Here is a 27953-nt window from a genome sequence, read left to right as displayed (position 1 = left end):
AGCAAACTAAAATGGACTGGAATGGGCAAAGTTAACTCAGATGACCATTTATCTACTACTGTGGGTGAGACTCCCTTAGAAGAAATGGAGTAGCCCTCATAATCAACAAGTCTGAAATGCAGTACTTGGGTGCAATCTCAAAAACGACAGAATGGTCTCAGTTCATTTCCAAGGCAAACCATTCAATATCACAGTAATCCAAGTCCATGCCCCAGTCACTAATGCTGGAGAAGCCAAATGGTTCTATGAAGACCTACAAGATGTAGAACTAACACCAAAAAGAGATGTCCTTTTCATCATAGGGGACTGGAATGCAAAAGTAGGAAGTCAAGAGATACCTGGAGTAACAGGCAGGTTTGGCCTTGGGGTATAAAATGAAGCAGGGCAACGGCTAAGAGAGTTTTGCCAAGAGAATGCACTGGTCATAGCAAATATTCTCTTACAACAACAGAAGAGACAACTCTGCACATGGACATCACCAGATGATTAATACAGAAATCAGATTGATTATATTCTTTGCAGCTGAAGATGGAGAAGCTCCATACAGTCACCAAAAATAAGACCAGAAGTTGACTGTGGCTCAGATCATCAGCTCCTTACTGCAAAATTCAGACTTAAATTGAAGAAAGTAGGGAAAACCACTGGACCATTCAGCTATGACCTAAATCAAATCCCTTATGATTATACAGTGGAAGTGAGAAATAGATTCAAGGGATTAGGTCCTACAGACGGAGAGCCTGAAGAACTATGGACAGAGGTTCATGACATTGTACAGGAAGTGGTGATCAAAACCATCCCCAAGCAAAAGAAATGCAAAAAGGCAAAATGACTGTCTGAGGAGGTCTTACAAATAGCTGAGAAAAGACGAGAAGTGAAAGACAAAGGAGAAAAGGAAAGATATACCCATCTGAATGCAGAGTTCCAAAGAATAGCAAGGAGAGATAAGAAAGCCTTCCTCTGTGATCAGTGCAAAGAAATAGAGGAAAACAATAGAATGGGAAAGACTAGAGATCTCTTCAAGAAAATTAGAGATACCAAGGGAACATTTCATGCAAACATGGGCACAATAAATGACAGAAACGGTATGGACCTAACAGAAACAGAAGATATTAAGAAGAGGTGGCAAGAATACTAGAACTACACAAAAAAGATCTTAATGACCGAGATTACCACGATGGTATGATCACTCACCTAGAGCCAGACATCTTGGAGAGTGAAGTCAAGTGGGCCTTAGGAAGCATCACTACGAACAAAGCTAATGGAGGTGATGGAATTCCAGCTGAGTTATTTCAAATCCTAAAAGATGATGCTGTGAAAGTGCTGCACTCAATATGCCAGCAAATTTGGAAAACTCAGCAGTGGCCACAGGACTGGAAAAGGGCAATTTTGATTTAAATCCCAAGAAGGGCAATGCCAAAGAATGCTCAAACTACTGCACACTGCACTCATCTCACACGCAAGCAAAGTAATGCTCAAAATTCTCCAAGCCAGGCTTCAGCAGTGCAATTTAGAAAAGGCAGAGGAACCAGAGATCAAATTGCCAGCATCTGTTGGATCACCAAAAAAGCAAGATAATTCCAGGAAAACATCTACTTCTGCTTCATTGACTATGCTGAAGCTTTGACTGTGTGAAGTGAAGTGAAGTAGCTCAGTCGTGTCTGACTCTTTGTGACCCTATGGACTGTAGCCTACCAGGCTCTTCCCTCCATGGGATTCTCAGTTGTGGAAAATTCAGGAGATGGGAATACCAGACCACCTTATCTGCCTCCTGTGAAACCATATGCAGGTCAAGAAGCAACAGTTAGAACCAGACATGGAACAACGGACTGGTTCCAAATTGGGAACGAAGTACGTCAAGGCTGTATATTGTCACCCTGTTTATTTAACTTATATACAGAGTGCATCATGCAAAATGCTGGGCTGGATAAAGCACAAGATTTCCAGGAGAAATATCAATAACCTCAGATATGCAGATGACACCACCCTTATCGCAGAAAACCAAGAAGAACTAAAGAGCCTCTTGGTGAAGGTAAAAGAAGAGAGTGAAAAAGCTGACTAAAGCTCAACATTCAAAAAATCAAGATCATGGCACGTGGTCCCATCACTTCATGGCAAATAGATGGGAAAACAATGGAAACAGTGACAGAGATTATTTTCTTGGGCTCCAAAATCACTGCAGATGGTGATTGCAGCCATGAAATTAGAAAGAAGCTTGCTCCTTGGAAGAAAAACTATGACAAACCTAGACAGTGTATTAAAAAGCAGAGACATCAGTTTGCCAACAAAGGTCTGTCTAGTCGAGGCTATGGTTTTCCAGTAGTTATGCATGGATGTGAGAGTTGGACCATAAAGAAGCTGATGAAGAACTGATGCTTTTGAACTGTGGTGTTGGAGAAGACTCTTGAGAGTCCTTTGGACTGCAAGGAGATCAAACCAGTCAATCCTAAAGGAAATCAGTCCTGAATATTCACTGTGAGGACTGATGCTGAAGCTTAAGCTCCAATACTTCAGCTACCTGATACGAAGAGCCGACTCATTAGAAAAGAGTTGAACACAACCGAATATAAACATGATGGACATATGTTGAACATATGAATATAAACTAATGGAAATTATTTCTTTGAAGAATCAAATAATCAGCATATGAAATAAAAGTTTAAGGAAGAACTGGGCTTTTTGACATTATATCTTTAATAAATAAAGTATTCATTTTCAAAAACTAAAAAAAGTAAAGCACATGGTTACATAAGATGTGAGATTTTGAGTGACAGGTATATATGGGAACACTCTGTACTATCATTGAAACTGTTCTGAAAATTGAAAGTTATTTCAAAATAAGTTTTTTTAAAACTTCAAAAGAAGGAACATGTAGCGATCTTTTTGGCTTATTATAAGTTTTATACAATTTTTCTTAATAGTCCTTGTTATGATCGTAAGTATTCTACCAAAGATTATTCTTGATCACAAAGTAAGCCTGGCCTCACGTTGTTTGGCCTGATTCATGTACATCAAGCAGTAAGTCTTCTCATAGCCTGGTCAGCAGAGCTCGAGCGACATGGTGATGAGCAGGCACTAAAGCCAGAGATGTAACCTTTGTCCAGAGATTTCATAAGGAATCTAGGATTAAACTTTTAAAGACTTTCATTATTTGCCCTTCAATCTTATGGCTAGGAATACACCCCCCCCCCAAATTATTTCCACCATATTTTACCTATAGTACTATAAAGACAGTGAGTCCTTTCTCCTTAAGATGCCCCAAATCAGCTGAGGTGTGGCTTACCAAACCATAGGAAGGGCCTTCCTTCCTATCTGAAGGGCTGCAACGCTATAAACAATAGAACATATAAGATGCCATTTCAGGTTCCTGGGAAAGCTTTGTGGGATTTGATTCCGCATGTGAATTGAAACCTTTGCTCCTTGATCAGGTTTGTAGGATTGAGTGAGATATATTCTTGAAGATGATGTTGCAGGAATGGGTGTGAGTACACACTAGATTTTTCCAATTTTATACTGATATAAAGAAGGATGGATACTCATTATTGAACTCATGCTGGTATCACTGTCATACAATGTTTAAGATGAAGAAAAATAGGATTTGTACACCAGTGTTCACAGCAGCAATACTCACAATACCCCAAAGATGAAACAACCCAAGTGTCCATCAACAGATAAATGGATAACCAATGAGATCTATCAAACAATGGAATATTATTCAGCCATAAAAAATGAAATCCTGACACGTGCTACAACATGACTAAACCTTGGAAACATAAACAGAAGAACCAGGGCACGAAAGGATAAGTATTGCATGATGCTACTTATATGAACTACCTAGAATAGGCAAATTCAAACAGACAGAGAGTAGACTAGAGGTTACCTGAGCTGGAGCATGGGTTGGATGGGGGAGTTACTATTAAGTGATTACAAAGATTCTGTTTGGGGTCATGAAAAATTTTGGAAATAATTAATGCTGATAATCAAACAACATTGTGAATGCAATTAATGCCACTGAATTATACATTTTAAAATGTCTAAAATGGCAATTTTTATGTTACATATATTTTATAATTTTTTTCAGATAAATCAAGGAAATTTTTTAAATATTATTTTTTATTGAGTAACTGGTTTATAACACACAAGCTTCACGTGTACAATATTATACTTCTACTTCTATATACACTGCATTATACTCACCACCAAAAATTTAGTTTTCATCAGTCACCGTAGAGCTGATCCCCTTTACCCATTTCTCCCTCCCTCCTGTCCCTACCCCTACTCTCTGTTGAAATCACTCTTCTGTTCTCTGTATCAGCATGTTTGTTTTTGCTTGGTTTGGTCTATTCATTTATTTGGAGCATGTTTGCTTTTTATATTTCACAAATGAGTGCAGTCTAATGGTATTTGTTATTCTCTGTCTGGCTTATTTCATTTAGAATAATACCTTAAGATATATCCATGTTGTCACAAATGGCAAAATTTCCTATTTTTATGACTGAGTAATATTCTATTGTATATAGTTACTGCATCTTTTTATACATTCATCTGTTGATGGACACTTAAATTGTTTTCAGGTCTTGGTTTTTGTAAAAAAAAATGTTGCAGTGAACAAAGGAGTGCATGTATCTTTTCAAATTAGCATTTTTGTATTCTTTTACTGGAATTTAAAAAATTAATATTGCAATATACCCAAACCATAAACCATTAAATCATACACATTAATTGTGTTAGTTGTATGGTATCAACAAAGCTGTTTTGAAAAAAGAAAGATTAAGACAAACATAAAATTTAATGGGTTTAATTAAACTGAAGTATAATTCTGACAAATTTTTTGATAGCAACAGTAATTAAGTTCTGTAATGTTGTTGTTTAGTCACTAAGTCGTATCTGACTCTTTGTGACCCTGTGGAATGCAGCATGCCAGGCTCCTCTGTCCTCCACTGTCTCCCAGTTTGCTCAAATTCATGTTCATTGAGTTGGTGATGCTCCCTTGTAATTTCTAAGTGACTGAGAGTAATAAATATGTTTTTCCTTATGTCAGTGAAGTGACTTTTGGACTGTTTTTGATCACCTAAAGATGGCAGCTGGTCACCAGAGGAACCAACTGTATGACTGGAGGGTTGGGAATTTTCAATCCCAATCTGATTTCTGGGAGAGGGTGAGGAGCTGGAGGCTGAACTGATTGGCAATGACCAATGATGTAATCAATCACACATGCTAAGTTGTTTCAGTTATGTCCGATCCTTTGTGACCACGTGGACTGTAGCTCACCAGGCTCCTCTGTCCATGGGATTCTCCAGGCCAGAATACGAGAGTGGGTTGCCATTTCCTCCTCCAAGGGATCTTCCCGACCCAGAGATGGAACTCGAGTCTCTTATGTCTCCTGCATTGGCAAGCGGGTTCCTTCCCACTAGTGCCACTTGGGAATGGTGGCACTCTGTAATGCCTATGTAATAAAGTGTCCATAAAAACCCAACAGGATTTTGGGTTCAAAGAGCTTCTAGGCCCCATGGAGCTTCTGGGAAAGCAGAGCACCTGGAGAGGAAATGGCAGCTCCAAGCCCTTACCCCATGCATTACCCTATGTGTCTGTTCCATCTGGCTGTCCCTGAGTTATAGCCTTTTGTAATAAACCAGACTAATAGAGTTTTGCCAAGAAAATGCACTGGTCATAGCAAACACCCTCTTCCAACAACACAAGAGAAGACTCTACACATGGACATCACCAGATGGTCAACACCAAAATCAGATTGATTATATTCTTTGCCACCAAAGATGGAGAAGCTCTATACAGTCAACAAAAACAAGACCAGGAGTTGACTGTGGCTCAGATCATGAACTCCTTATTACCAAATTCAGACTGAAATTGAAGAAAGTAGGGAAAACCGCTAGATCATTCAGGTATGACCTAAATCAAATCCCTTATGATTATACAGTGGAAGTGAGAAATAGATTTAAGGGCCTAGATCTGATAGATAGAGTGCCTGATGAACTATGGAATGAGGTTCGTGACATTGCGCAGGAGACAGGGATCAAGACCATCCCCATGGAAAAGAAAGCAAAAAAGCAAAATGGCTGTCTGGGGAGACCTTACAAATAGCTGTGAAAAGAAGAGAGGCGAAGAGCAAAGGAAAAAAGGAATGATATAAGCATCTGAATGCAGAGTTCCAAAGAATAGCAAAAAGAGATAAGAAAGCCTTCTTCAGAGATCAATGCAAAGAAATAGAGGAAAACAACAGAATGGGAAAGACTAGAGATCTCTTCAAGAAAATTAGAGATACCAAGGGAACATTTCATGCAAAGATGGGCTCGATAAAGGACAGAAATGATATGGACCTAACAGAAGCAGAAGATATTAAGAAGAGGTGGCAAGAATACACAGAAGAACTGTACAAAAAAGATCTTCACGACTCAGATGATCATGTTGATGTGATCACTAATCTGGAGCCAGACATCTTGGAATGTGAAGTCAAGTGGGCCTTAGAAAGCATCACTACGAACAAAGCTAGTGGAGGTGATGGAATTCCAGTTGAGCTGTTTCAAATCCTGAAAGATGATGCTGTGGAAGTGCTGCACTCAATATGTCAGCAAATTTGGAAAACTCAGCAGTGGCCACAGGGCTGGAAAAGATCAGTTTTCATTCCAATACCAAAGAAAGGCAATGCCAAAGAATGTTCAAACTACCACACAATTGCACTCATCTCACATGCTAGTAAAGTAATGCTCAAAATTCTCCAAGCCAGGCTTCAGCAGTACGTGAACCGTGAACTCCTTGATGCTCAAGCTGGTTTTAGAAAAGGCAGAGGAACCAGAGATCAAATTGCCAACATCCGCTGGATCATGGAAAAAGCAAGAGAGTTCCAGAAAAACATCTATTTCTGCTTTATTGACTATGCCAAAGCTTTTGACTGTGTGGATCACAATAAACTGTGGAAAATTCTGAAAGAGATGGGAATCCCAGACCACCTGACCTGCCTCTTGAGAAATCTGTATGCAGGTCAGGAAGCAACAGTTAGAACTGGACATGGAACAACAGACTGGTTCCAAATAGGAAAAGGAGTACGTCAAGGCTATATATTGTCACCCTACTTATTTAACTTATATGCAGAGTACATCATGAGAAACGCTGGACTGGAAGAAACACAAGCTGGAATCAAGATTGCCAGAAGGAATATCAATAACCTCAGATAGGCAGATGACACCACCCTCATGCCAGAAAGTGAAGAGGAATTAAAAAGCCTCTTGATGAAAGTGAAAGAGGAGAATGAAAAAGTTGGCTTAAAGCTCAACATTCAGAAAACGAAGATCATGGCATCCGGTCCCATCACTTCATGGCAAATAGACGGGGAAACAGTAGAAACAGTATCAGACTTTATTTTTGGGGCTCCAAAATCACTGCAGATGGTGACTGCAGCCATGAAATTAAAAGACGCTTACTCCTTGGAAGAAAAGTTATGACCAACCTAGACAGTATATTCAAAAGCAGAGACATTACCCTGCCGACAAAGGTCCATCTAGTCAAGGCTATGGTTTTTCCTGTGGTCACGTATGGATGTGAGAGTTGGACTGTGAAGAAGGCTGAGCGCAGCCTTCTTTGAACTGTGGTGTTGGAGAAGACTCTTGAGAGTCCCTTGGACTACAAGGAGATCCAACCAGTCCATTCTGAAGGAGATCAGCCCTGGGATTACTTTGGAAGGAATGATGCTAAAGCTGAAGCTCCAGGACTTTGGCCACCTCATGCGAAGGGTTGACTCATTGGGAAAGACTCTGATGCTGGGAGGGACTGGGGGCAGCAGGAGAAGGGGCCGACCGAGGATGAGATGGCTGGATGGCATCACGGACTAGATGGACGTGAGTCTGAGTGGACTCCGGGAGATGGTGATGGACAGGGAGGCCTGGCATGCTGCGATTCATGGGGTCGCAAAGAGTCGGACACGACTGAGCGACTGAACTGAACTGAACTGAACTGAACTGAATAAACCAGTAATCTAGTGAGTAAAATGTCTCTCTCAATTCTGTGAGCCTCTCTAGCAAACTAATCAAACTCAAGGAAAGAGTGGATTGTAAGAATCTCCAAAATGTAGCCAGTTAGTCAGAAGCACAGATAACAGCCTTTAGAGAAGGGTGGGGTGGGGGAGGTTGTAGGTCTGAACCTTTACTCTGTGGGATCCCATGCTGTCTCCGAGTACATAGTGTCAGAATTGAGCTGAATTATGGGACACCCAGCATTACTCATTATTGTTGGGAAATACACACACACACACACAGAGTCGGGTCCAACCTATAAGTTTTGATAAAATATTTGTCCATGATAGACGGTTCTCAATGTTCTTGCTCTCTGAAGCAGAACCTAGTGACTTCCGTAAAAGTTATAATAAAGGTGATTGAAACTATACCAGGAGCAATAGTGTTAGAGTACTATATCGAGTATTAGAATGTTTTTGTCAACCTTTCTCTTCATAAGAAAACAAAAGTAAACTGAAAATATCAAATAAAATATGTGTTTGTATTTGGAAAATCTGGAAAACAACATGCTTGTATTTCAGACAAAATTTTCAGATCAGTCTGACTTGGCCAAGGATTAAAGCTTATTTGATTACATGAACTTGGATTTTGTATAAAACTGCCTCTGAGTAAGTCATTTCTATGAGGAAGTGTTTTTGTTTTGTTTTCTTTAACCCTTTTAAAGTATTAGAAGCTCAGTTTCTTTGTGTTTTGGGAATTTGGGCAATATTGGATTTATGTAAGCTCTTGTTAGTCCCTATAAACCAATCAGAACAAATCTCCTTTAATTTGAAAGTTTTTATAATCTAATTTGTTCACACCCTTAGGGGGTAGGAAAATATTCCAAGCTGGAATAATGAGATTTCAGGCTTTTCTTAAAGAATTTAAAAAAAAAAATAGTAAAGAGAAAAAAAACTCTAAAAACAAAACAAAAAGTCTTTTCTCGTGTATAGGCCTACAGGCAGTCTTTCATTTTACACTTTGCAGCTTCAGTTTTACAACTTCAGCAGAATAGTAGTACAACTAGTCATTCACAAAACTCAGTCCGGATCTCAAAGGGCTCTTCTCCCCCATTAGGCGCAAAATATTTTAAAGTGACTTATCTCACAAAGAAACAATCAGACAAACAAAAAGCACTAACAAACCAAACAATCGCTATCATGTCTCACCCAACAGAGAGACTTCATCATCCCCTGGCAGAGATTACCAAATGTCTGTCAATCATAAAACTAGACTCCTGACCTTTGCTGCTAACCCTGGGAGAAATTCGTCACCCCGACACAGTTAAATTTTGTTGTTGTTGTTGTTGTTGTTGGTTTTTTGTTTTTATTTTGCTGCTCCACAGCTTGTAGGATCTCGGTTCCCCCACCAGGGATTGAACCTGGGCCCCCAGTAGTGACAGAACAGACTCCTAACCACTGGATAGCCAGGGAATTTCCTGATTAACTTCTAGTACTAACAGATTGTCAGGAATGCAATTCAGCCTGGCCTAGCGGTCTGGTGCCCTCCCTTCATGGACCAGCTATGGAAAGGGGCACAGCTCAAAAGACAAGTTAGACAAATCACAGACAGGCTTGACCAGAAACCAAAGCAAGGAATCAAAAGGAAAAACGAAGAAGCATTGCTAGCAAAAGTAATGTTCTAGGCTTCCCCCATAGTTCAGTTGGTAAAGAATCTGCCTGCAATGCAGGAGACCTGGGTCAAGAAGATCCCCTGAAGAAGGAAATGGCAACCCACTCCAGTATTCTTGCCTGGAGAATCCCATGGACAGAGGAGCCTGGCGGGCTACAGTCTAAGGTGTTGAAAAGTCTGACATGACTGAGCAACTAACACTTTCACTTTTTCTACTTCGAATTCCTTGTATCACAGCATGACCTGTGGGAGAGAGGGGATGGGAATGGGAAAGAGGTTCAGATTAAATTGCACTTGAGATCTCTTACTCCATACACATCTTTCTCTTTTGCCTCTTTTGTTCTCTGACATGTCTCTTTGCATCTTCACATCTCTTTGAGGATGCCTTGCCTCTCCTCTACTCCCTCCAACTTCCTATTCTGGTCCCTGCTGCTGCTAAGTCACTTCAGTCGTGTCCAACTCTGTGCGACCCCATAGATGGCAGCCCACCAGGCTACCCGTCCTTGGGATTGTCCAGGCAAGAACACTGGAGTGAGCTGCCATTTCCCTCTCCAATGCATGAAAGTAAAAAGTGAAAGTGAAGTCGCTCAGTCGTGTCCGACTCTTTGCGACCCCATGAACTGTAGCCTACCAGGCTCCTCCGTCCATGGGATTTTCCAGGCAAGAGTACCCTGCCCTAAATACACCATGAACAGTGGAGTTCTATCTGAAATCTAACTTGAGTGATTACTTTTGAAGTTTCTCACCTGGAAACTGAGGAGGAAATTTTATATGGAGGGATCATCAATTCTCATAATCCCCCAACATTCCATCAAACTTTTAGATTTCTTCAAGAATCTTCCTCTATTTGTATCTTGCAGGAAGAGATGATGGAAAGGAAATGTATAAGAATAGGGACAATGGACTTCCCTGGTGATACAGTGGATAAGAATCTGCCTGCCAATGCAGGGGACACAGATTTGATCCCCGGTTGTGGAATACTACTCATGCTGTGGAACTAAACCTATGGGCCACGACTACTGAGCCTGTGCACCTAGAGCCTGGGCTCAACAACAAAAGAAGCCACCACAATGTATTGCAATGAGGAGTTGCCCCTGCTCGCTGCAACTAGAGAAAGCCCGTGAGCAGCAACAAAGACCCAGCACAATCAAAAATAAGTAAATAAATTTATAAATTATTTTTTTAAAGAAGAATATAGGGATGGGGTGCGTTGGAGATAAAATAGAGAAGGCAATGAAGACAGATTCGCCATCACCAAGGATGGGTAGTGGAAAAGGGTAGAAATAAACCCTGAAAGAAGCAGGAACTGATGATAAAGATGAATGAAACTGAAGATAAAAATAAAGATGGAGATGCTGATGGAATGGAGACCAGATAGAGATGGGGATGGGATAGAATCTGAGGATTTGATCATGGATTGGAATGAGAATAAAGATGGAAAGAAGGATCTGTAGGGATTGGGAATGGAGCTGAGGAGAGGAGTACAGAGATGGGGATGAGTGGAGGTAGAATGGGAGTGGAGACAGGAATAGGATGGAATCCTGAAACTTCACTTGGCATCTCCAGCGCCTTCCGCTTTCTGCGCCTTGTTTGTTTTGGCAGCTCCATTTTTTGCAGGGTTATTCCCATCCTTGCTAGCATCACTCCTTTTCCCTTTGGGTGCCTTCTCTCTCTTCTTTGCAAGTGCCTTTTTAGGCCTGGGCTCTGACTTTGGAGCAGCAGGTTTAGCGACAACCTCGCAGATCTTCTCTGTGGTTTGTCCTTCACCTCGGCTTTATTTCCTCCAGCATCCCCTTCAGTCTTTCTCTTGGGCATAATGGCAGAGGGACTTCGGTGCTGGACACACAGGGATGCTGTTGTGCACAGGTCTGGTTTAGTCCACGGATCACTCTTCCCTCTTCTTCATTGTTCCAGTCATTGGTAATTTTTATCCAATGACATTCCCACAAGCATTTTACAATATGCTTGGCATGTTGGCATTTTCTTTGGGATTTCATTGAATCTATAAATCTATTTGAAGAGACTAAATACACTCTTCCAATCCATAAACATGTCTTTCTGTCTCTCTAGATCTTCTGTAATGCTCACTTCGGCAGCACACAAACTATTTTGATCTTCTGTAATGTCTATCACTAGAGTTTTACCATTTTCCCTGAAGAGGTCTTATACATATTTTGGTAGACATATTCCTAGGACTTGATCTTTTTAATACCGTTGTGAGTTTTTTATTTCAATTTTTGTTTTCTTACAGGAATATATAAATAAAATTGATTTTGTTAATGCTGGTTTTATATCTAGCAACTGTGCTGTTTTATTTATTTAATCTTTACATTATTTAAGGTTTTTAAATACCTAAAATCATAGGGTCTTCAAATAATGTCAATTTTATTTCTTCCTTTCCAGTGCTTTATCTTTCATTATTCCCTTTTCATACATCACAGACTATGACCTCAAGGACAGTGCTGAATAGAAGCGATGATTGCAGGCATTCATGTCTTGTTCCAATCTCAAAAGGAAAGCTTTGTTGCTTGCTACAGGGTTTTTGTAAACAGCTTTTATCAGGCTAAGGAAATGTCATTCTATTCTTAGTTTGTTAGGAGTGTTCATGAATAGATATTAAATGTTATCAAGTGCTTTTTCTATGTCTATTGAAACTGTCATATGATTTTTCTTATAATTTGTGAATGTGGTATTTTGAATGTTCAAACTAAAGGTATTTATTAGTTGGATTTACATATCTGAAATTCTGTCTTGGTTACTTCCACACATTTCAGATTAATTTTCTTTTTTTAATGTTCATGTTAGAAGAGGGACTCTCTTACATTCAACACCAAAATCTGTTTTCTGAAACCTCTGGCCAATCTTCTGCTGCTGCTGCTGCTAAGTCGCTTAAGTCGTGTCCGACTCTGTGTGACCCCATAGACAGCAGCCCACCAGGCTCCCCAGTCCCCGGGATTCTCCAGGCAAGAACACTGGAGTGGGTTGCGATTTCCTTCTCCAATGCATGAAAGTGAAAAGTGAAGGTGAAGTCGCTCAGTAGTGTCCGACTGTTCGAGACCCCATGGACTGCAGCCCACCAGGTTCCTCTGCCCATGGGGTTTTCCAGGCAAGAGTACTGGAGTGGGGTGCCATTGCCTTCTCCTACAGTTACCTAAACAAAAGGGTATGGGTCAACACTCTAGTACTTTGACAATTAAATTCGCTTAAGCTGTTCCCTTTAAAAGTATGCAATAAAATTGCAAATCAAAAGAGAAAACTGGAACCGTTTACAGTTTGGATGGATATAGAGCTTATTTCACCCTGATTCAATACCTTTTAATACATACTTGGCAGAATTTCTGTAAATCTCAGCAACTTAATTCCACTTAACTAAAATTTCACAGGAAAATCCAATCTTTGCGCATAAACGGTAATCTTACCTTTTCTTTATTGGTTAGCACTTTTAAATTTTCTAAAAGAATAATTATTCATAATTTCTAGCAAGTGCCATAGCTTTTCCCTCTCTCATTAAAATTAAATCTCAATTGCTCATTGTTTGTTCAGTTTAAGTAAACAGAATTTTTGAAAGCAGAGATGAAACCTTCTGGCTGTTTAGGTGAGTTGGCAGAGATCCTGACCCCTCATTCTTATCCAGAAACCACACCCAGCAGCTGTTACATAGCCACTGAAACAGCCGGTATCTCTTCAGCCTTGGAAAGACTTTGTATATCTCAAAAGCTTTGACTCTGTGAAGGGATAAAGAAAATGTGGTATATAGCTGAACTATTGCTCAGCTTTAAAAAGGAAGGAAAAGGGTGGGGGAATTCGATGAAGGTGGTCAAAATGTACAAATCCTAGTCATAAGATGAATGAGTACTGGGCGTGTAGGGGAGAGCACGGTGACTGTAGTTAACACTGCTGTATGGCATATTTGAAGGTTGCTAAGAGACTAGAACTTCTCAAGGGGAAAAAAAATATTTTCTTAAACTATCTGAGGCAGTGAAACTTACTAAACTTACTGTGGTAATCATTTCACAGTACATGTATGTGAACTTACTGTGCTGTATACCTTTAATTTATTCAGTGCTCTACGTCCATTATATCTCAATAAAGGGGGGAAATTAAACTAAATTTTAAAATTAAATTAAATTTTGGGCTTCCTTCATAGCTCAGTTGGTTAAGAATCCACTTGCTATGCAGGAGACTCTGGTTCGATTCCTGGGTTGGGAAGATCCACTGGAGAATGGATAGGCGACCCACTCCAGTATTCTTGGGCTTCCCTTGTGGCTCAGCTTAATGTTAAAGAATCCACCTGCAATGAGAGACACTTGGGTAGACCCTGGGTTGGGAAGATCCCCTGAAGAAGGGAAATGCTACCCACTCCAGTATTCTGGCCTGGAAAATTCCATGGACTATACAGTCCATGGGGTCGCGAAGAGTTGGACACAACTGAACAACTTTCACTTCACTTCACACAGTAGTCAAAACCATAGAAACAAAAAATAGAATGGTGGTTCTGTTCAGGGGCTGGGTGGGAAGAGGAAACTGGGAGTTGCTTTATGAGTATAGAGTTTCCGTTTTGCAAGTTTTGAGATTGGTTGCACAACAATATCAATATACTTAACACTACTTGAACTGTACAATACACTTAAAAATAATGAGACAGGACTGTGAGGAAAGCTGAGCGCCGAAGAATTGATGCCTCTGAACTGTGGTGTTGGAGAAGACTCTTGAGAGTCCCTTAGACTGCAAGGAGATCCAACCAGTCCATTCTGAAGGAGATCAGCCCTGGGATTTCTTTTGGAAGGAATGATGCTAAAGCTGAAACTCCAGTACTTTGGCCACCTCATGCGAAGGGTTGACTCATTGGGAAAGACTCTGATGCTGGGAGGGACTGGGGGCAGCAGGAGAAGGGGCCGACCGAGGATGAGATGGCTGGATGGCATCACGGACTCGACGGACATGAGTCTGAGTGAACTCCGGGAGATGGTGATGGACAGGGAGGCCTGGAGTGCTGCGATTCATGGGGCTGCAAAGAGTCGGACACAACTGAGCGACTGAACTGAACTGAACTGAAACTTTATGTTATGCTTTATCCTAATTAAAAATTTTAAAAAGTGTAGAGTCTATATCTGTATCAATGTATCTGGCTGTTAGTTAACAAAACAGATTTCTTTTTTCCTTTGAGGCATCATCAGTATTTTGTTTTTAAAAGATGCTCATTAATTTTTAAATAATGCCCGCTACGCTTACAGCTTAGTGCTGTAACAGCACAGGAAATCCATTAGGGGTAGAAGTTTCACTACTGAAGAGGAAGATCTGAGCTCTTTGCCGGGAGTAAGCTTGAAAATATTTTTTGGAGCAGTTGGAGTTATGTTTCTTTAAGAGCTGAATTGGGAGGTCATGATCCATATTCAAAGTCTTTTCCTGCCTGTATCCACATCTCAGCTACCTCAGCCCAGACAGCCCCTTTAATTATATTTGGGGTGAAATCCTTATGGCCTGGAGTGTTCACAATGTAATAATTTGGTTTCCTACTTTGTAAAATGTGTGTCCATCATGACCTTCTTTTCCTTATCTTTGCTGGTGCCGTCAGAGACTGTATGTTTGTGAATATGGATTTGCCAGTCTTTTTAGAGTGCTATCTATACCTATGTATAGTTCTTTTGTCTATATTACCCAAATGGCTCATCAATGACATCACCAAACCAATGACCACCAGGCTGAGCTGCTGACCCTCTACATTTTCTCTCTGTTTTGCAGTAACAAACAACACACAGATCTTAGTGGTTTGAGTATGATTGTTGTGTTGTCCTTATGACTAACTAGGGCTTCTTAGGTGGTTCAAGTGGTAAAGAATTTACCTCCCAATGCAGGAAACACAGGTTTGATCCCTAGGTAAGGAAGATCCCCAGAAGGAGAAAATTGGCAATCCACTCCAGTATTCTTACCCGGAAAATCCCATGGACAGAGGAGCCCCAGGGGCTACGGTCTATGAGGTTGCAAAGAGTCAGACACTTTGCAACTGAGTACATGTGCAGGAATTAGCTAATCAAGGTTATGCACTTCGGGGCGGGAAAATCAGGTAAATGATGTGCTTGGCTCAGTGCATCATGGGTGTTAGTTGCTCAGTCGTGTCCGACTTGTTACAATCCCACGGACTATAGCCCCTATGTTCCTCTGTTCGTGGAATTTTCCAGGCAAGAATACTGGAGTGGGTTGCCATTTCCTTCTCTAGGTCAGTGCACATATCAGAAGACATATGACATCTGTTGTCCTTTTTTTTTGCTGATGATAGTAACTTTCACCACAAACCTCTTCACTGTAAAGATAAAAAAATAAAAAATATAATTTTGTTGGTATGCTAAAAATATTTTTAATGATATGCTAAGAAAGGAGAGAAAATGAAATCATATTAAACACTCAAAAAACCAGAAAAGGCAGAGAAAGAGTGGAAGTCAAAAACAGGAACTAAGAACAAGGACAACAAATAGAAAATAGTCACAAGTATGGTAGAAATTAATCTAACTATATCAATAATCATTTTAAATTTCAGTGGTCTAAATACACCAATTAAGAGACAGAGATTGTCAACACTGATAAAAGAATGCAAATATATGTTTCTACAAGAGACTCAGTTTAGTTTTTCTTGGTATATAATACTTTCATTTTTGCGAGAGAGGAGTATGAAGATACTTGAAAGAGATTAGAAGTTATGTTCTATACTCCCACTTGATGCTCCCCACTGAATGGGATTAAGAAAGCTACTCTAGGTTAAAAGGTGTAGAGCAAGATATACCATGCTAACACTAATCAAAAGAAAGTTGGAGTAGGGATTCCTCTGGTGGTCCAGTGGTTAAGACTGCATTCTCCCAATGCAGAGAACTCAGGTTCGATCCCTGGTCAGGGAACTAAGTTCCCCCAGGCCTCGCGGCACAACCAACCAAACAAACAAACAAAAAAAGTTAAAACAAAAAAAAGCTGAAGTAGCTGCATTAATTTGCAACATAGCAGACTTTGGAGCAAGAAAATTATCAGGCATAAAGAAAGGCATTACATAATGATCAAAGGGTCAATTCCTCATGAAGTCATAACAATCCTTCATGTATATACACCTAACAACAGAGCATTAAAATACATGAGTCAAAAACCGATAGAACTACAACGCTTGAAATAAATGAATCTACTTTTCTCATTGGAGACTTCAATACTTCTCTATTAGAAATGGACACATTCAGCAGACATATGAATAAGGACACAGGTAAACTCTACAGCACCATCAATCAACTGCATATAATTGACATCTACAGGCTATTTCATCCAACAGTAACACAAAACACAATTTTCTTAAGTTCACATGGAACAAGACAGACCACACTCCGGACCATAAAACATACCTTAACAAATGCAAGTGATGAGAAATCATACAATATCTGCTCTCAGACAATAATGGATTTAAATTAGAAATCAATACAGAAGGATAGCTGGAAAATTCCAAAATACCTGAAGGCTAAAGTTACTATTTTTCCTTTCACAATCCACCAGTACTTTGTGGGGAGAATATTTAAGACTATGCTAATTTCCCTTGTTAATTTTAGTGTTTTTTGAGGATTCTTCCCTGAATCGATTATTATTATTATGGTTGCCAGATATTAATTCCTAACTACCTCATCCTTCTACATTTATTAATTGGCGTTCTACTGTAAGAAATAGTTTTTTCTTCTTCCTTGCTTATTTATTTATGTATAACAGTATCAACTCTTGGATTCTTATTTTACTCAATGCATTCTAATCCATACTCTCACTTATTCTGATGCTTGAATTGTCCCATTTTTGGCCAGATGGAGCCACTTTAATCTACGTCCTGTGTCCTTTTGACATACACCAACATTCTTTAAGGACTTTCTTAATTCCTGCTGCAACAAGATTGTCCAAGTTCATGTGTATTTTCCCAAGTTCAACCTACAAGCATTTTTCGTGTTTTGTTTTGTTTTTAGTGTGGATTTAAAAACCAAGATCTAGGCACTAGAAGAGCTCACTGTTACAAAAGTGTTATTGTTTTTATACCCTTAGTGGACCAAGCTAGGAAATGTGTATATACATACACAAACTAAATTTATTTCAACACTTCCAACTTTAATTCAATAGCACAGGGTTCATTCTAACCTTTCCTCTTTTCACAGTTGTAACTTCCTTCTTCAACAGTAAGAAACTTGGCATATATATTCAATCCTGGAATACACAGAAAAAGACATTTCAAAATTTCTAGCCCATACCATTGCAAAAAAACAAACCAGTTCTCAGTATTAAACAGAACTCCATATTTCTGTTTTCCTTTGACTGAAGAATGTGTACACAAAATTCTGGGTTCAAAATCTATCTGAATTAGCTCTTTTTTCCTTCTTCCGTGTATGGTGTGTGTGTGTGTTTTTTTCATTTTAAACACATTTGGTTTCATTTATTTCTTTGTATTTCATTGTAGGCTTCACCTCTCTTTTTGGCTTTTTTATTTGTTTTTGTTTTTAGTATGTAAAACAGTAGCATGATTCCAAAACTCAGAGCTGTAAGAACATGTGTACTCAGCAAAGCATCCCTCCCCTTTCCCATTCTCTGTACCTTAATTCAATCCCCACATTCTTTCCACCCCATTCCTCTCACCCAGTGTGGGTCACCAGTCTCATTAATTTCTGCTCTCACCGTTCTATGCTTCTTTGCACAAATAAACAGAAACATGCATATTTTCTTATTTTCATTCTTTCTTACACAAAAGGTAGTATTACTGTAGACACTCTTTTACATGTTTCTTTTTTCATTTAACAATACATTCTGGAAATTATTCTGTATAGGTTCATCTAGATTCTTGCTTACAGTTGCCTAGGATTTGTGAGTGTCAGTCACTGTCCTATGCATTCAGGTTGCTTCCAATATTTTGCAGTGTCAAGCACTGTGGCATGAAAAAACTTGTCCATATTTTCATATTGTTAGACACATATCTTCTATAAGTGAGACAGATGAATCAGGAGATAAACACATGCAGTTTCGATAGATATCACTAAATTCTCCTCCATAAGGTTGTGCCAATTTGCATTCCCATCAGCAGTGTATAAGACTATCTGTTTCCCCACAGTCTCACCAATGGAAATGTTTCATGATTTTTAGTTTTTAACCAGTTTGATGAGTGAGAAATGGTATCTCAGAGAAGATTTACTTTGCATTTTCTGTTATTATGAGTAAAGCTGAACATCTTTTCATATGTTTAAGGGCATTTTAATATTTCTGTGAATTGTCTTTTAGGTCTTTTGCTCATATTTCTAACAGGCTTTGGTCTTATTTCCTTCAATTCTTTTTCAGAAAAAAATGTATATATTTATTTAAAGGATGTTAATAATAACTATCATTTAAAGCAATAATACTTCTATAATTCATTTTCATTTCATTTTAGATGAAAGTATATATAAAATTTCAAATTTAGTTAATTGTTCTTATAAAATTAAAATGGCAATTTCTAAATTAAATCTATCAAACATTTCATTCTCTCTTTACTTTTATTTTTTTAACTTTTGGCCATGCCCTGCAGTTTGAAAGATCTTATTTCCCCAATCAGGGATCAAACCTGCACCCTTGGCAGTGAAAGTGAAGAGTCCTAACCATTGGACCACCAGAGAATTCCTTCAGATATTTCATTATTAAAAAACAATTTTAAGATGGTTGGTGGAAAATGGTTGGAAAGGAGTGACCGCTGAAAAACTCATTCAGTGAAGTGACAGTTCTTGAGCACAAACTAGTCATTCCTTCAAATAACAGCATATATATATACATGTATATGTCTATGTATTAGAGAGAAAGAAATGCCAAAAAGCAAAAGAAAAAAGAAAACACATACATGCACACACACTGCCTTAAGAGCAATTTTCTGTTCTTCATTTAGATTATAAAAGGCTTCAAAAGAAAACACAAATTTAACCAATTTTGTTGGTTAACATCTTTTATGTCTTCTTTAAAACTTGACTGGCTAAATTATCCCAATAATGTGAATGCCCTACTGTCAATCTTAGGCAGGCTATGGTTTTTAAGCATTTTGATACTTCGGCAAAGAATAGTACAAATGATTTAATACAAGGACTAGCACATGGCTGCTAAAGCAACTGGAAATTTTTTTTAAATTTATTTCCTTTTTAATTGAAAGATAATTGCTTTATGTAATAACATGATTTTTGCTTATTTTTTTAAAGAATTATGTTTGGCACCCACAGGTAAAACTATGAGTACCTCAATAATGTACTAGAGTTGCTTGGTATTAATTTCATTTACATGTGGTACTTCAATACCACTAGATGCTCTGACATTTAATTTAAAATTCTGATTTATCTATCACAACTAAAATTCAGAGATGGTTTGCTCAAGCTACTCATTTATGCCCATATATTTTTTTAAGACAGCAAATAATTTCATTCTTCTTCAATAAGTTTAACTTCCTTCACTTTGTGATTATTACAGGGAAGACTATTTTGAGATTTCTGAAAACAACTGCAGATTTATTAAGGAGTGTCAGCAAACACGCCAAGTATATGCCATCTTGCTGGAGACTAAAAAGGCTAATGTTTCAGTTTCATTCTTACCATCTCTACACTGATTTCTTATATCTGCCTGCTAATTGTGTATCCTGTTATCTTATTTAATTCTTTTACTAAACGAGTTGGTTTTATTTATTATCCAGGGGTTTTCAGGAGTACTATCATATCATCTAAAAATAAAATTAGTTCTACATTTTTTTCCTCAATTTTTATACCTTTAATTGATTTCTCTTGTCTTATTGCAAAGGTTTATGCCTTTGGTGTTAGCCAATGTTAATAGTAATGAGGAAAATGATCTTCTTTGCCTGTTCCTGAACTTAGTGGAAGTGTCTTTGGTGTTTCTGCCTTAAGTAAGATGCTGATTTTAGAATTAAGGTACATACAATTTATCATGTTAAGAAAGCATTAGAATCAGATCAAGATGGTAGAGTAGGAAGACATGGAGCTCACCTTCCCTCACAAACACATCAAAAATACATCTTCACATGAAGCAAGTCTCTTAGAGAACTAACCAGAAACTGGCAGAAGAACTCCTATACAACCAAAGCTGCAAGAAAGATTTCCATGTAACCAGGTAGGACAGGAAAAAGGCATAAGGTTGGGATCTCCAACTTTGAGACAAAACAAAAGAAGGTCCACACAGATGGACCCTCACCCTGGAATCAGGGCACGCCCGTCCTGGTGTCCTATACAAAGGAGGCAAGCCCCCTTGGTTGTTGGGAGAACCACTGGGACAGATGGAAGGGTGGAGAATCCTATACTCTACCCACAAAGAGCACGCAGGTGCTGGCTTGCTAACAAACAGGGCAGAGAGAGTTTTACACTGGCAGCTGCCTTGCCACACTCCCCAATCTGAGGAGGACAAAAACCCAGGCCCTACTCGCTCCACACCACAGTTAGGTGCAACATCTGGGCAGACTTGGCCCTGGGGAAATATTTGGTCTAGTACACAGAGACCACCCCCAAGGGCCCTGGGATGTGGCCCAGGCAGGAAAGCAGTAGCCATTGTCAGTGCTTACTCAGGCAATGCTAGGAACAAGCACACTAGGTCCCTGTTAAACCCAGCAAAAACACCACAGACTGAAAGTTAAAGGATGGAAAAGATATTTCATGCAAATGGAAATTATAAGAAAGTAAGGATAGCATTACCCATATGAGACAAAATCATCTTTAAAGCAAAGGCCACAAAGAAAGGATCATGTATATAAGGATAAAAGGGTCAATACAAGAGGATATTACAAAGCCTTTGACTTTGTGGATCACAATAAACTGTGGAAAATTCTGAAAGAGATGGGAATACCAGACTACCTAACCTGCCTCTTGAGAAATCTGTATGCAGGTCAGGAAGCAACAGTTAGAACTGGACATGGAACAACAGACTGGTTCCAAATAGGAAAAGGAGTACGTCAAGGCTGTATATTGTCACCCTGCTTATTTAACTTATATGCAGAGTACATCATGAGAAACGCTGGACTGGAAGAAACACAAGCTGGAATCAAGATTGCCGGGAGAAATATCAATAACCTCAGATAGGCAGATGACACCACCCTCATGCCAGAAAGTGAAGAGGAACTCAAAAGCCTCTTGATGAAAGTGAAAGAGGAGAGTGAAAAAGTTGGCTTAAAGCTCAACATTCAGAAAACAAAGATCATGGCATCCGGTCCCATCACTTCATGGCAAATAGATGGGGAAACAGTGGAAACAGTGTCAGACTTTATTTTTGGGGGCTCCAAAATCACTGCAGATGGTGATTGCAGCCATGAAATTAAAAGACACTTACTCCTTGGAAGAAAAGTTATGAGCAACCTAGATAGTGTATTCAAAAGCAGAGACATTACTTTGCCAACTAAGGTCTGTCTAGTCAAGGCTATGGTTTTTCCTGTGGTCATGTGTGGATGTGAGTGTTGGACTGTGAAGAAGGCTGAGCGCTGAAGAATTGATGCTTTTGAACTGTGGTGTTGGAGAAGACTCTTGAGAGTCCCTTGGACTGCAAGGAGATCCAACCAGTCCATTCTGAAGATCAGCCCTGGGATTTCTTTGGAAGGAATGATGCTAAAGCTGAAGCTCCAGTACTTTGGCCACCTCATGCGAAGAGTTGACTCATTGGAGAAGACTTTGATGCTGGGAGGGATTGGGGGCAGGAGGAGAAGGGGACGACAGAGGATGAGATGGCTGGATGGCATCACTGACTCGACAGACGCGACTCTAAGTGAACTCTGGGAGTTGGTGATGGAACAGGAAGGCCTGGCGTGCTGCAATTCATGGGATCGCAAAGAGTCGGACACGACTGAGTGACTGAACTGAACTGAACATATACACATCCGACATATGAGCACCTAAATATATAAAACAACACTAACAGACATAAATGGAGAAAGTGATACTAAATCAATAATAGTAGGAGACTTTAACAAGCCACTGACATCAATGGATAGATCATCAAAACAGAATATCGATAAGACAACAAAGGTCCTAAATGATGCGATGGACTAGCTGGACTTAATTGTTATGTACAGGACACTATAACCAAAACCAAAAACATAGGGCACATTCTTTTCAAGTGCACATCAAACATTCTGTAGGATAGATCATCCCATACTAAGTCACAAAACAAGCATCAATAAATTTAAGAGGCTAGAAATCACTTCAAGCATATTTTCTGACCACAGCGGTTTGGAACTGGAAACCAACCACAGGGGGAAAAATGGGGAAAGAATGAATACATGGAGACTAAATAACATGCTACTAAAAAACCAATGGGTCAATGATAAAATCAAAGAAGAAATAAAACTACCTCAAAGACAAAAATGAAAACACAGGCTTACAAACACAAACCCCATTTACAACAAATGCAGTTTGCAATGCAGTTTTGCTGCAGCTAAAGCAGTTCTAAGAGGTAAGGTCGTAGCAATACAGGCCTTTCTCAAGAAACGAGAAAAATCTCAAACAAACAACCTAAGTTACCACATAAAGAATTAGAAAAAAAGAAGCAAAAAGTCCAAAGCCAGAGAAAGAAGGAAATTAGCAAGAAATGGCAACCCACTCCAGTGTTTTTGCCTGGAGAATCCCAGGGATGGGGAAGCCTGGTGGGCTGCTGTCTATGGGGTCGCACAGAGTTGGACACCACTGAAATGACTTAGCAGAGAGGAAATGATTAAAATAGAGATTAAAAAACAATAGAAAAGATCAATAAAACCAACAGTTGATTTTTTAAAAAGATAAAATTTACAAACCTCTAATCAGACTCATCAAGAAGAAAAGAGAGGACTCATATAAACAAATTAAGAAATGAGAGACTTCCCTAGCAGTCCAGTGGTTACGATTCCCCATTCTCAATGCAGGGGACATGAGTTTGATCCTTGGTCAGGGAACTAAGATCCCATATTTCTCATTATGCAACCAAAACAGAAATTAAAGAAGAGAGATAAAAACTGATACCAGAGAATTAAAAAAATAAACAGACAAAAGAATACAATGAATAGCTGCTGCTGCTAAGTCGCGTCAGTCGTGTCCGACTCTGTGTGACCCCATAGACGGCAGCCCACCAGGCTCCCCCATCCCTGGGATTCTCCAGGCAAGAACACTGGAGTGGGTTGCCATTTCCTTCTCCAAGGCATGAAAGTGAAAAGTGAAAGTGAAGTCGCTCAATCGTGTCCGACTCTTAGCGACCCCATGGACTGCAGCCCACCAGGCTCCTCCACCCACGGGATTTTCCAGCAGCTACTTGTCAACAAATTGGACAACCTAGAAGAAATAGACAAGTTTCTAGAAATATATAACCTGCTAAAAGTGAGTTAAGAAGAGACTGATAATTTGAACAGACCAATTACTAGAAGTGAAATAGGATCTGTAATTAAAAAAAGAAAAAAAGAAGAAGAAAGAAAGAAAAGTAAACAAACAAAAACAGCAAACAGAATTCCAGGACCAGACAGTTTCACTGGGGAAATTCTACCAAACATATAAAGAAAAACTGACAGCTATCCTTCTCAAACTATTCTAAGAAATTGAAGTGAAGACACTCTCAAATTCATTTTATGGAAGTCACCATTACCCTGATTCTAAACTCAGACAAAGACATTACCCTAAAAAAGAAATCACAGGTCAATATCTTTGATCAACATAGATACAAAAATCTCCAACATAATATTAGCAAACCAAATCCAATAGTGAAAAAAAAGGACCATTTACCGTGATCCGGTTAAATTCAGTACAAAGTCACAAAGATGGCTCAGTATACACAAATCACTGTGATATGCCATATTAACCAAAGGAAAGACAAAAACCACATGATCATTCAGTAGATACAGAAAAATCATTTGACAAAATTCCATATATGTTCATGATAAAAACTCTCACCAAAGAAGGTTTGGGGGAATATATCTCAACATAACAAAGTTCATTTAAAACAAACCCACAGCCACCATAATAGTGAAAAGCTGAAAGACTTCAGCTAAACTCAGGAACAAGACAATAATTTCTCTCTCCCCACTCCATTTTAACACAGAATTAGAAATCCTAGCCACAGCAATCAGACAAGAAAAGGGAATAAAATATACTCAAATTGGACAGAAAGAGGTAAAACTGTCACTATTTGCAGATAACATAATATACTACACAGAGAATCCTAAAGTCTCTACACAAAAACCATTAGAACTAATAAATGATTTAAGCAGGGTAACAGGATAGTTGATTAATATACAGACATCTATTTCATTTTTATTCACTAATAACAAAATACCAGAAAAAAGTAAAAAAGCAATCCCATTTAAAACTGCATCTAAAAAAATACCTAGGAATAAGCTTATCCAAGGAGATGAAAGATCTATGTGTTTAAAACTATAAAACACTGATAAAGAAAACTGAAGATGATTCAAAGAAAAGGAAATATATTCCATACTCTTGGATTAGAGGAATTAATATTGTTAAAATGGCCATACTGCCCAAAGCAATCTACAGATTTAATACAATCCTTATCAAAATACCCATGACATTTTCCAAAGAACTAGAACAAATAATCTTAAAATTTATCTGGAACTACAAAAAAAAAAAAAAAAGAATGGCCAAAGAAATCCTGAGGAAAAAAAGAACAAAGCTGGAGATATAACCCTTCCAGACTTCAGACTATACTACAAATATACAATAATCAAAACAGCATGTGTTGGTGCAAAAGCAGACACATAAATCAATGGATCAAAATAGAGAACTCATGAATAAACCCATATGCCCATGGGCAATCAATCTACATATAAAACAGTAAAAATAGAACATTTCTGATCACTATATAAAAAATTAAACTGAAAATGATTTAAAGACCTAAATGTAAGATATACCATAAAACTTCTTGAAGAGAACATAGGCAAAAACACTCTCTGACATAACTTGTTTCTTAGATCAACCATTCTTAGCAATGGTTTCTTAGATCAGTCTCCCAAGGAAAAAGAAATAAAAGCAAAAATAAACAAATGGTACTAATCAAATTTAAAAGCTTTTGCACAGCAAAAGAAACCATCAACAAAACAAAAAGACAGGGACTTCCTGGCAGTCCAGTGATTAAGATTTCACCTTCAGTGCGGGGGGTGCAGGTTCAATCCCTGGTTGAGGAGCTAAGATCCCACATGCCTTGTGGCCAAAAAAACCAAAGCATAAAACAGAAGCAATGTTGCAACAAATTCAATAAAGACCTTAAAAATAGTCCACATTAAAAGAACTACATGATTTGGGAGAATGACATTCTAACATGTATACTATCATGTAAGAATTGAATTGCCAGTCTATGTCTGATGCAGGATGCAGCATGCTTGGGGCTGGTGCATGGGGATGACCCAGAGAGATGTTATGGGGAGGGAGGTGGGAGGGGGTTCATGTTTGGGAACGCATGTAAGAATTAAAGATATTAAAATTTAAAAAATAAAAAACTGAAAAAAAATTTTTTAAAAAATTAAATTAAATTAAAAAAATTAATAAATGTACTTAATGCCACTGAACTGTACACTTTAAAAAGCCCATGAATAAAAAAAGAACTACAGATTAAAAATATAAGAAAAAATGAAAAGACAAACTACAGAATGGGAGAAAATATTTGCAAACAACACAACCAGCAAAGCGTTAATATAAAAAATATAGAAACAGCTCACACAACTCAATATTGAGAAAACAAACAACTCAATCAAAAACACGGGCAGAAGACCTAAACAAACACTTTTCCAAAGAAGACAAACAGATGGCTAACAGGCAGATGAAAAGATACTCAAAATATCTAATAACTAGAGAAATGAAAATTAAAATCACAATAAGGTATCACCTCACACTGGTCAAAATTGCTAGTATCAAAGTTTAGTTCAGTTGCTCAGTTGTGTCTGACTCTGCGACCCTATGAATTGCAGCACGCCAGGCCTCCCTGTCCATCACCAACTCCCAGAGTTCACTCAGACTCACGTCCCTCGAGTCAGTGATGCCATCCAGCCATCTCATCCTCTGTTGTCCCCTTCTCCTCCTGCCCCCTGGGATGCCTCCTTCCTCCCAACATCAGAGTCTTTTCCAATGAGTCAACTCTTCGCATGAGGTGGCCAAAGTACTGGAGCTTCAGCTTTAGCATCATTCCTTCCAAAGAAATCCCAGGGCTGATCTCCTTCAGAATGGACTGGTTGGATCTCCTTGCAGTCCAAGGGACTCTCAAGAGTCTTCCCCAACACCACAGTTCAAAACCATCAATTCTTCGGTGCTCAGCCTTCTTCACAGTCCAACACTCACATCCACACATGACCACAGGAAAACCATAGCCTTGACTAGACGGACCTTATTCAGCAAAGTAATGTCTCTGCTTTTGAATATACTATCTAGGTTGGTCATAACATTTCTTCCAAGGAGTAAGCGTCTTTTAATTTCATGGCTGCAGTCACCATCTGCAGTGATTTTGGAGCCCAAAAAAATAAAGTCTGACACTGTTTCCATTGTTTCCCCATCTATTTCCCATGGAGTGATGGGACCAGATGCCATGATCTTCGTTTTCTGAATGTTGAGCTTTAAGCCAACTTTTTCACTCTCCTCTTTCACTTTCATCAAGAGGCTTTTAGTTCCTCTTCACTTTCTGCCATAAGGGTGGTGTCATCTGCATATCTGAGGTTATTGATATTTCTCCCGGCAATCTTGACTCCAGCTTGTGTTTCTTCCAGTCCAGCGTTTCTCATGATGTACTCTGCATATAAGTTAAATAAGCAGGGTGACAATATACAGCCTTGACGTACTCCTGTCCCTTTTTGGAACCAGTCTGTTGTTCCATGTCCAGTTCTAACTGTTGCTTCCTGACCTGCATACAGATTTCTCAAGGGGCAGGTCAGGTGGTCTGGTATTCCCATCTCTCTCAGAATTTTCCAGTTTGAGATCCACACAGTCAAAGGCTTTGGCATAGTCAATAAAGCAGAAATAGATGTTTTTCTGGAACTCTCTTGCTTTTTCGATGATCCAGCAGATGTTGGCAATTTGATCTCTGGTTCCTCTGCCTTTTCTAAATCCAGCTTGAACATCAGGAAGTTCACGGTTCACGTATTGCTGAAGCCTGGCTTGGAGAAATTTGAGCATTGCTTCACTAGCGTGTGAGATGAGTGCAATTGTGCGATAGTTTGAGCATTCTTTGGCATTGCCTTTCTTTGGGATGGGAATGAAAACTGACCTTTTCCAGTCCTGTGGCCATTGCTGAGTTTTCCAAATTTGCTGGCATATTGAGTACAGCACTTTCACAGCATCATCTTTCAGGATTTGAAATAGCTCC

At 39.0% G+C, this 27953-nt stretch overlaps 1 pseudogene; it reads right to left on the bottom strand.

Annotated features, from left to right (window-relative positions):
* Window positions 1-11181: 11181 nt before the first annotated feature.
* On the bottom strand, window positions 11182-11447 carry LOC114112969 (non-histone chromosomal protein HMG-17-like; annotated as a pseudogene).
* Window positions 11448-27953: the final 16506 nt, after the last annotated feature.

Source organism: Ovis aries, chromosome 1 (assembly GCF_016772045.2).
Source record: "Ovis aries strain OAR_USU_Benz2616 breed Rambouillet chromosome 1, ARS-UI_Ramb_v3.0, whole genome shotgun sequence".
Taxonomy (NCBI): Eukaryota; Metazoa; Chordata; class Mammalia; order Artiodactyla; family Bovidae; genus Ovis; species Ovis aries.
Note: the sequence above shows the minus strand (reverse complement) of the source record. Positions and strands in the feature narration are given on the sequence as shown.